The 9976-nt window shown below is 32.6% G+C and overlaps 1 long non-coding RNA gene across 1 annotated transcript in view; it reads right to left on the bottom strand.

Moving 5' to 3' along the window:
• Positions 1–607: 607 nt before the first annotated feature.
• The window catches only part of LOC149431240 (uncharacterized), a 51877-nt gene continuing 42508 nt past the window's right edge, over positions 608–9976 (bottom strand). Inside the window, exon 2 of the long non-coding RNA XR_016309344.1 lies at positions 608–2248. This is a non-coding gene — a long non-coding RNA (uncharacterized LOC149431240). The remainder of the gene's footprint in view (positions 2249–9976) is intronic.

Here is a 9976-nt window from a genome sequence, read left to right as displayed (position 1 = left end):
CCTAAAATTCACTTTTTATAATTGACCAAAAATGTGGGTAATTTCTTGCGCTAGTTGGCCGTAAAATTCACTTTTTTTTTTACTTTACCAAAAATGTGAGTAATTTATTGCGTTTGCTTGCCCTAAAATTCACTTTTTATAGTTTACCAAAAATGTGCAGAATTTATTGCATTTCTTCACTTTTGAGTGTTTTTTACTGAAATTTTGCATTTGCTTAGACCTTTGCGGTAATATCGTGTGACATATAAAATTGGAACTACCACAACTTTAGTCCCCGGGGGGGGTCTGCTTTCAGAAAATATATCATGTCTGGGGGTTTCTGCAATCTTCAGGCCTAAAATTATTATTTTTTTTTTTAAACATGAGTGCAAAAAATGCAAAAGAAGGCATCCAGAGAATGGTCAAGTGTTCTAATGTAATCAAATTTAAGCCGTGGATCATTTCTAACATTTGGAAAAATGATTAAAAAAATGATAAAAAATAAAATAATAATTCTACATTTTTTAACCATTTTTTTTTATTATAGGTCATAATATGTTTTTTTTTTTTTTTTTTTTTTTTAAATAAACTGGAAAGCTTTAGGTTGATATATAAACAAATAAACAGGTTATTTCATAAAGTACCCTTTAATTTGTTACTTACTGTTGCATCTTACACCAACACCAAAAAAAAAAAAAAAAGAAAAAAAGAATAGTTTTTATATAAAAATCTCTTTTTTTTTTTATTTTGACTATATGTATATTTGAAAAGTTTACATGTTGAAATTAAAACATGAATTTATGTTATTATGATTTAAAGATAGAATTACGGCACAAACAATTCACAACTTGGGAGCAAAAAGCCAAACAGAAAGTCAACGTAAAACACGCATTAAAAAGTAAAAAAAAAAAAAAAAAAAAAAAATACTGTACTCCAAATATTTAATTCAAAAGCGTAAGTCAATTTAATGTCAGTGAAAAGAAAAAAAGGAAAACATTTTTTTTTTTTTTTTTTTTTTTTTTTAACTGAGCAAACTAAAAATAGTATGGGGGTTTGCATGATATAGCTTTCGTAACTGTGCTTTATTAAATTCATTTTTAAATGTACAGATAACTGAATAATGAACACAAAGGTGCCCTTGGTTCAAATTCTATTTTACAAAACAAACTCACAGTATATAATGTCTAAAATTCCCCAATCTCGGGCACCCCTGTAGGTAACATATGCCAAGTTTTTTTTTTTTTTTTTTTCTTCGATTTGTCTTTTTGATTAGGTTAATGAGTTATCTTCCAGCCTTGCTAATATTTAATATGAATAATACATTAAAAAAAAATTAATTATTCAGTTGGCCTCTCCTGCGTATGATTTTCTACATGACTCCGTGGCTAGGGAACACTCGTCAAATATTTTTTTAATGCATGTATTTTTTTTTTTTTTTTTCCTTGACATCCGTTCCAACCAGTTGCATTTCCTGGCTCATAAAGTTTGTTAAATACAAATTTTTTTTTTTTTTTTTTTTTGGAATAAAAGGACACAAGTCATTTTTGTAAAATAAAATAAATAAAAAATATATAAAGTTTCCTTGCATATAGTTATTTTTTTTTTTTCAGTATTACAGTAATAAAAGGCAATCCAACACCTTTAATTAAGAACGACCCTAAATATTGATCCCATAAAAAGCAATTATTTCCGACTCGGAAATAATTTAAATATTGACTTTTTTTTTTTTTTTTTTTTTTTTTAAAGCGGTTGCAGTGGCAATATTTCTCTAAAATGAAAATCCTCTGTGTAATAAAACAATAATTGTTTAAATGTTACTTCACAAAGAAAGGTTGAATAACTCTATACAATATTTTATTTCCTATAAACAAATCACCAAATCCTTATTCTTCTTTTTTTTTTTTTTTAAAAGAAGGATTCACATCAGTTTCTATGGAAGTTTTTCTACGTCATCAATTCATGGCACATATTGGTATTATTGGCACAGGTTCAAAAAAATCACAGTCCAAATCCAAAAATGTTTTCGTATGGTCAGACCGAAAGAATTTCCTTTTTTAGTTGTCAAAATTTTAGATTTCTCATTTTGTCTTCTATCCAAAAAAAAAAAAAAAAACATATTCCGCAACAGAAAAAAAAAAATCAGTCTCTTTACATTTTATAAAAATATATTTGTCCGGTAGAGTTCAGCTCTGTGAGTCCCAGTGGTAAACAAAAATAGTAGACACCTGTTTTTTTTTTTTTTTTTTATTACAGGTTCACTAACGGAATCCTGTGAAAAGAGAATAAAAACAGAAATATGTTATTTGGAGAAAAATCATAAGTGAACTTATTATTTATTTTTCCATCAATATTATTAATTTTGGAGAATAATTATGAAATAACCCAATCATCATGAATATATATATATTTTTTTTCCATCAATATTATTAATTTTGGAGAATAATCATGAAATAACCTAATCATCATGTATATACAGTCAGGTCCATAAATATTGGGACATGGACACAATTCTAACATTTTTGGCTCTATACACCACCACAATGGATTTGAAATGAAACGAACAAGATGTGCTTTAACTGCAGACTGTCAGCTTTAATTTGAGGGTATTTACATCCAAATCAGGTGAACGGTGTAGGAATTACAACAGTTTGCATATGTGCCTCCCACTTAATAAGGGACCAAAAGTAATGGGACAATTGGCTTCTCAGCTGTTCCATGGCCAGGTGTGTGTTATTCCCTCATTATCCCAATTACAATGAGCAGATAAAAGGTCCAGAGTTCATTTCAAGTGTGCTATTTGCATTTGGAATCTGTTGCTGTCAACTCTCAAGATGAGACCCAAAGAGCTGTCACTATCAGTGAAGCCATCATTAGGCTGAAAAAACAAACCAAACCCATCAGAGAGATAGCAAAAACATTAGGCGTGGCCAAAACAACTGTTTGGAACATTCTTAAAAAGAAGGAACGCACCGGTGAGCTCAGCAACACCAAAAGACCCGGAAGACCACGGAAAACAACTGTGGTGGATGAGCGAAGAATTCTTTCCCCGGTGAAGAAAACACCCTTCACAACAGTTGGCCAGATCAAGAACACTCTCCAGGAGGTAGGTGTATGTGTGTCAAAGTCACCAATCAAGAGAAGACTTCACCAGAGTGAATACAGAGGGTTCACCACAAGATGGAAACCATTGGTGAGCCTCAAACACAGGAAGGCCAGATTAGAGTTTGCCAAACGACATGTAAAAAAGCCTTCACAGTTCTGGAACAACATCCTATGGACAGAGGAGACCGACATCAACTTGTACCAGAGTGATGGGAAGAGAAGAGTATGGAGAAGGAACTGCTCATGGTCCTCAGCATACCACCTCATCAGTGATCATGGTGGTGGTAGTGTCATGGCGTGGGCATGTATGGCTGCCAATGGAACTGCTTCTCTTGTATTTATTGATGATGTGACTGCTGACAGAAGCAGCCGGATGAATTGTGAAGTGTTTCGGGAATATTATCGGCTCATATTCAGCCAAATGCTTCACAACTCATTGGACGCTTCACAGTGCAGATGGACAATGACCCAAAGCAGACTGCAAAAGCCACCAAAGAAGTGGAATGTTCTGCAATGGCCAAGTCCATCACCTGACCTGAATCCGATTGAGCATTTCACTTGCTGAAGACAAAACTGAAGGGAAAATGCCCCAAGAACAAGCAGGAACTGAAGACAGTTGCAGTAGAGGCCTGGCAGAGCATCACCAGGGATGACACCCAGCGTCTGCTGATGTCTATGTGTTCCACACTTCAGGCTGTCATTGACTGCAAAGGATTTGCAACCAAGTATTAAAAAGTGAAAGTTTGATTTATGATTATTATTCTGTCCCATTACTTTTGGTCCCTTAACAAGTGGGAGGCACATATGCAAACTGTTGTACTTCCTACACCGTTCACCTGATTTGGATGTAAATACCCTCAAATTAAAGCTGACAGTCTGCAGTTAAAGCACATCTTGTTTGTTTCATTTCAAATCCATTGTGGTGGAGTATAGAGCCAAAAATGTTAGAATTGTGTCCATGTCCCAATATTTATGGACCTGACTGTATATATTTTTTTTTCCATCAATATTATTAATTTTGGAGAATAATCATGAAATAACCTAATCATCATGAATATATATATATATATTCCATCAATAATATTAATTTGGAGAAAATAAATCAGGAAATACCTTAATCATTAAGAATACCATTTTCCCATCAATATTATTTAAAAATAAAAAAAGCAGAAAAAAATAAATAAAAATAATCAATAAAATATTACAGTCATGCTAATATTTTCTAGAATCGAATAGAGCAGATGGATTCACTCAAGGATCTGCAGGTTTTTTTTTTCCTTGTTTACGGATCTGCTAAGTTGTATTTCAAGCACTACCTCTGAGACTTCTGATCCCCCGAGAGGCCTTTGTAAAATTTAATAGAAACTCTTTTGCTTGCCCATCAAATCGGGTGTGTCCTTGACCTTTGGGCCTTTGCTGGTGGAATGGAACTTCGAGCCCGAAGCGTTGGAACATTATTCTTGCAGCATATGGTGACTTTCCCGGGTTCAAGGGATACGGGAATATTGGCGCCCAAGTAGAGCGCTACCCTTTGGTTCTATTAAATCTGGAAATGGCCTCCTTGGGGATCTGAAGCTTCAGAGGTGACTGTCCCGGGTACAAGGGGTCACTGGAATATTGGGGCCCAAGTAGGGTGCTACCTTTCGCTTCTATTAAATCTGGAAATGGCCTCCTTGGGGATCAGAATTCCCAGAGGTGACTGTCCCGGGTATAAGGGGTCACTGGAATATTGGGGCCCAAGTAGAGCGCTACCCTTCGCTTCTATTAATTCTGGAAATGGCCTCCTTGGGGATCCAAAGTCTCAGAGGTGACTGTCCCGGGTACAAGGGGTCACTGGAATATTACCGCCCAAGTAGAGCGCTACCTTTCGCTTCTCATAATCTGGCAATGGCCTCCTTGGGGATCCGAAGTCTCAGAGGTGACTGTCCCGGGTACAAGGGGTCACTGGAATATTGGGGCCCAAGTAGAGTGCTACTCTTCGCTTCTCATAATCTGGCAATGGCCTCCTGGGTGATCCGAAGTCTCAGAGTTGACTTTCCTGGGTACAAGGGGTTATGGAAATCCTTGAATGTTCGCTCCCAAGTATACGTTAGAGTGCTACCCTAAGTTTCTATTACATCTGGCAATGGCCTCCTTGGGGATCCGAAGCCTCAGAGGTGACTTTCCTGGGTACAAAGGGTCACTGGAATATTGGGGCCCAAGTAGAGCGCTACCCTTCGCTTCTATTAAATCTGGAAATGGCCTCCTGGGTGATCAGAGGTCTCAGAAGTGACTTTCCTGGGTACAAGGGGTACGGAAATCCTTGAATGTTGGCTCCCAAGTATACGTTGGAGCTCCACCCTTTGTTTCTATCCTGGTACCCGTATTCGGGGTTGGTCAGCTGCTCAAGTTTGGGGGACTTATTTGGCCCTCGAGAACCTACGATGGACAGCGCCGAGATCTAGAGATCTGAGCACTGAGTTATGTCTCCACGGAGGCCGAGGTGCACCCGCCATCAGGGACACTTGGTGGACCCGGCACGTTGGATTTCCTCGGCTTTGCCTATCTCAACCAATGTTGTAACTTAATGAAAAATTTCAAATTTTTCAAAATTTACACCCCAGGAATGTGTTCTTGTCCCTCGCAAGATACAATCTACGGCTCGTATGGGTACAACAGGAAAAAAAGACGATGGATGCCACTTGCTGCCCATATGGAAGAAAAATATATTTAAAAAATATTCTTCAAAAATATATTGACATATTTAAAATGCTACAATTTTTGGCTGTATTCAATATATTAAAAAAAAAAATTATATATAAATATATATATATACTGTATGTTGAAATGCATTTTTATTGCAAAATATATTAAAAAATATTTTTAAAAATACATTTTTAAATATGATGAATGTCTTATAAAAATACAAATGTACATTTTTTTGGAAGGCATTTACAAATATATGTAAAAATATAGTTAAAATGACTTTTTTATATGTTAAAAAAAATCTGACTTTTTTTTAAACATATATAAAAAAAAAGTCATTTTAACATATATTTTTACATATATTTTTAAATGCCTTCCAAAAAATGTAGATTTGTATTTTTAAAAGACATACAGCATATTTGAAATAATGTATTTTTAAAAATATTTTTCATATATTTTGTAATAAAAAAAATGCATCTCAACACACACACACACACACACACATACAAATACACATACTGTGTGTGTTAAAATGCATTTTTTTTATTACAAAATATATGAAAAATATTTTTAAAAATACATTTCAAATATGCTGTATGTCTTTTAAAAATAAAAATCTACATTTTTTGGAAGGCATTTACAAATACAGGTAAAAATATATGTTAAAATGACTTTTTTATATGTTAAAAAAAATCTGAAGAATATAGTTAAAAAAACATTATTTTTAAAAATATATCGTTTTTTGAAAAAATATATTCTTCAGATTTTTTTTAAAATCTATAAAGAAAAAGTAATTTTAACATGTAGTTTTAGATATATTTGAAAATGCCTTCCAAAAATAAAGATTTGTATTTTTAAAGACATACAGTATATTTGAAATAATGTATTTTTAAAAATATTTTTCATATATTTTGTAATTTAAAAAAAGCGCATTTCGACACACAGTATGTGTGTGTGTGTGTGTGTGTGTGTGTGTGTATATATATATATATATAAACACACACACAATGTGTTGAAATGCGTTTTTTTATTACAAAATATATAAAAAATGTTTTTAAAATACATTTCAAATCTACTGTATGTCTTTAAAAATACAAATCTACATTTTTGGAAGGCATTTTCAAATATATGTAAAACTACATGTTAAAATAACTTGTTTATATGTTAAAAGAAGAATCTGAAGAATATATTTAAAAAAAATTATTGTTAAAAAAAAAATATTTTTTAAATGAAATAATGTATTTTTAAAAATATTTTTTATATATTTTGTAATAAAAAAACGCATTTCAACACACTGTGTGTATGTGTATTTATATATATATATATATATATATATATATATATATTTTTTTTTTTTTTTTTTCTTATTGAAATATATTGAATTTGGCCAAAATTGTAGCATTTCAAATAATATTTGGGAAGAATATTTTTAAAAAAATATTTTCTTCCATGTGGGTGACTTTGTTATATATCTGCTGTACAATAATACATTTGCAGAGTTATGTACAAAGTTAAAATTTTTTTTTAAATTGTTGATTGGCAGTTTGTGCATTTTTGTAATATTCCAGAATAAATGTCACACGTAGACATAAATCAGTACAATGGGACAGATGTGCCGCTACATCATTGTAAGTCCAGTAAAATGTATTGAAGTGCGGGAACCGACAAGCGTGAAATAAACAGGACCGTGAACTTGGGACAACCAATCCGCCGCTAGATTTATGGCGACTACAATTCCTGGAGGTTATACAAGGAACAATCGGACCGCTAGTCGGCCCGGCAGACATCACCCTGGGGGGGGGGGAGGGGAGTTCACGCTTGCATTTTAGAACTGTCTCCAGCCCTTAGCTTGCCCCTTATCCAATAACAGTGCCCCTAGTGGCCAACAAGGCACTCAGATTGGATGGTGGGATGGCAGGGGTGGGGCATAGCTCTAAAATTGGAGCTCAAGCTGATTTTAACATTTTGGGATTTTTTACATTTTTTTTTTTTTTTAGTTCTCAGGTCTCTTTTTTTTTGTTTTATTTCTCAGGTCTCTTTTTTTAAATTTTTTTTTACGTTTTAGTAAGGGGTTCCGTGTGATTTAGCTATGAAAAGCTTTACCCTATTATCCATAGTTTTAATTATAATTATTAAATATCGCAACAGACTATGAGGGGTCGGAATGCAATCTTTTTTTTGTCTGCTTGTGTGGCAAAACAGTCAACGGTTGTCCGAGAGGAGGGGATTGTTTTACTTTCCCCGAACTAAAACTGCAGGAATTGAGAGGTTGAATTTTAATGGGCATCAGATTTTGTCCGCTGAAAGTAAATGATAATTATTTTTAGTTGCACTGCTGAAAATTATATTTATTATTTGATATTATTGTTAATAATAATAATAATAATAATAATTGTATTATTATTATTATTATTATTAATAATTATTATTTATTATTATAAGTATCTACTGAAGCTGCCAATTCCATAGCTAGCTCAACACTCTGCGACATAGTTACACATCGCTGCACTGATTATTTTCCTGGTGACCAATCTAGAGCACCACTAAGATCACAAATTATCGTCACTTCTTCCTGCCCTAAAGAGGTTTCTTAACCTTTTAATTTTTGTCCACTAAAAGTAAATCTGATTCATTGTTAGTTGCACTGCTGAAAACTATATTAATTATATAATAATTGCTATTATTATAAAATAATTATTGTTATTAACTTTATTACTGTTAATTATTATTATTATTATTATTACTATGTTATTAGTATTATTGTTATTAATAATAATAATAATAACAATAATAATAACATACAATTATTAATAATAATAATAATAACAACAATATATTATTATATTATTATTGTTCATAAAAAAATATTATTATTATTATTATTAATAACAATAATACTAATAACCATAGTAATAATAATAATAATAATTTTTTATGAACAATAATAATATAATAATATTTTTTTGTTGTTATTAATATTAATAATTGTATTTTATTATTATTGTTATTATTATTGTTCATAAAAAATGATTATTATTATTATTATTATTATTATGAAGCTGCCAATTCTATAGCTAGCTCAACACTCTGCACAAAACACTCTGCGACATAGTTACACATCGCTGCACTGATTATTTTCCTGGTGACCAATCTAGAGCACCACTGAGATCACAAATTATCCTCACTTCTTCCTGCCCTAAAGAGGTTTCTCGGGGTATTTTTTAATCCATAAAGCGTAGAATCTTCCTAAACCACCTGGGGTATTAAATAAAAAAAAATGCATAATATAAATAATGTATTTGAGGAAAAAATAAATAACTAACACCACGATCATTATTTGGACAAACTATGTATTATACATGGAGATCATATCCCCCTTATGTATTATACATGGAGATCATATCCCCCCTTATGTATTATACATGGAGATCATATCCCCCTTATGTATTATACATGGAGATCATATCCCCCTTATGTATTATACATGGAGATCATATCCCCCCTTATGTATTATACATGGAGATCATATCCCCCCTTATGTATTATACATGGAGATCATATCCCCCCTTATGTATTATACATGGAGATCATATCCCCCCTTATGTATTATACATGGAGATCATATCCCCCCTTATGTATTATACATGGAGATCATATCCCCCTTATGTATTATACATGGAGATCATATCCCCCTTATGTATTATACATGGAGATCATATCCCCCTTATGTATTATACATGGAGATCATATCCCCCCTTATGTATTATACATGGAGATCATATCCCCCCTTATGTATTATACATGGAGATCATATCCCCCTTATGTATTATACATGGAGATCATATCCCCCCTTATGTATTATACATGGAGATCATATCCCCCTTATGTATTATACATGGAGATCATATCCCCCCTTATGTATTATACATGGAGATCATATCCCCCCTTATGTATTATACATGGAGATCATATCCCCCCTTATGTATTATACATGGAGATCATATCCCCCCTTATGTATTATACATGGAGATCATATCCCCCCTTATGTATTATACATGGAGATCATATCCCCCTTATGTATTATACATGGAGATCATATCCCCCTTATGTATTATACATGGAGATCATATCCCCCCTTATGTATTATACATGGAGATCATATCCCCCTTATGTATTATACATGGAGATCATATCCCCCCCTTATGTATTA

The sequence above is a fragment of the Staurois parvus genome, unplaced genomic scaffold (genome assembly GCF_062004578.1).
Source record: "Staurois parvus isolate SC_StPar_1 unplaced genomic scaffold, SC_StPar_1.0 ptg002331l, whole genome shotgun sequence".
Lineage (NCBI taxonomy): Eukaryota > Metazoa > Chordata > Amphibia > Anura > Ranidae > Staurois > Staurois parvus.
Note: the sequence above shows the minus strand (reverse complement) of the source record. Positions and strands in the feature narration are given on the sequence as shown.